The sequence below is a fragment of the Merops nubicus genome, unplaced genomic scaffold (genome assembly GCF_000691845.1).
Source record: "Merops nubicus isolate BGI_N331 unplaced genomic scaffold, ASM69184v1 scaffold9759, whole genome shotgun sequence".
Taxonomy (NCBI): Eukaryota; Metazoa; Chordata; class Aves; order Coraciiformes; family Meropidae; genus Merops; species Merops nubicus.
In genome coordinates, this window is record NW_008631661.1 from 54,825 (window position 1) to 55,579 (window position 755).

The following is a 755-nucleotide window of genomic DNA, read 5'->3' on the forward strand; positions in this document are numbered from 1 at the left end:
CTAACTACCAGGCATTTCCTGCTCTTACTTTTTCAGGAACCCTTCACATAACTTTTGGTTATGCATCTCCTAGGCTTAAATTTCCTTCTAGTTGGTAATGGCAGTGAATTGACACTATGTACATCATGAACGGCACTGAGCATACTTGATCCTGATTTTGCAGCAGAGTAATAGACTAAATGGAAGTGAAAATATTTTTCAAAATATTTTTAAAGATTTTTTTAAAAAACATGGTTTTAAGTATGACTTCAGAATGCAGTTGCCTCCATGTGCATTTAAATTCTGGAGAAGTCACCTTGAGAAAACTGCAGCTCTGACTCTCCTCAGGCTTTGTTTGTTGTTTTTTTTCCTGCTCGCTTTTGAGTGCTGGCATGTTAGTTGCCACCTCTGCCAGCAGTGAGATTGGAGCTGGGGACATCTTCCAGAGTTAATAGTGTGAGTCACATTGTTAATGGGCCAGCACAGCTCTCTAGAGGCACCCAGCATGCTCCAGGCTCTGGAGGCGGAGGAGAAATGTTTGCCCCACAGACCTATGGGTCACACCTGCATTGTTTGCGTGGTGTGGAGTCCTCCCTGAGCACTCACCCTGCCTGGAGAGGGTTCCTGCTGTGTAATATAGCCCTGCTAAGGGAGTTGTACAGTAACACCTGGAAAAGCTTTTTGGTGCCACCTGGTACACGCACCCTCCTTCGAGGGTGGAGTTGGTGTACTTGCAAAAGAGCCCATGTGCAGCAGCTCTGTGTGTGGCTGGGGCG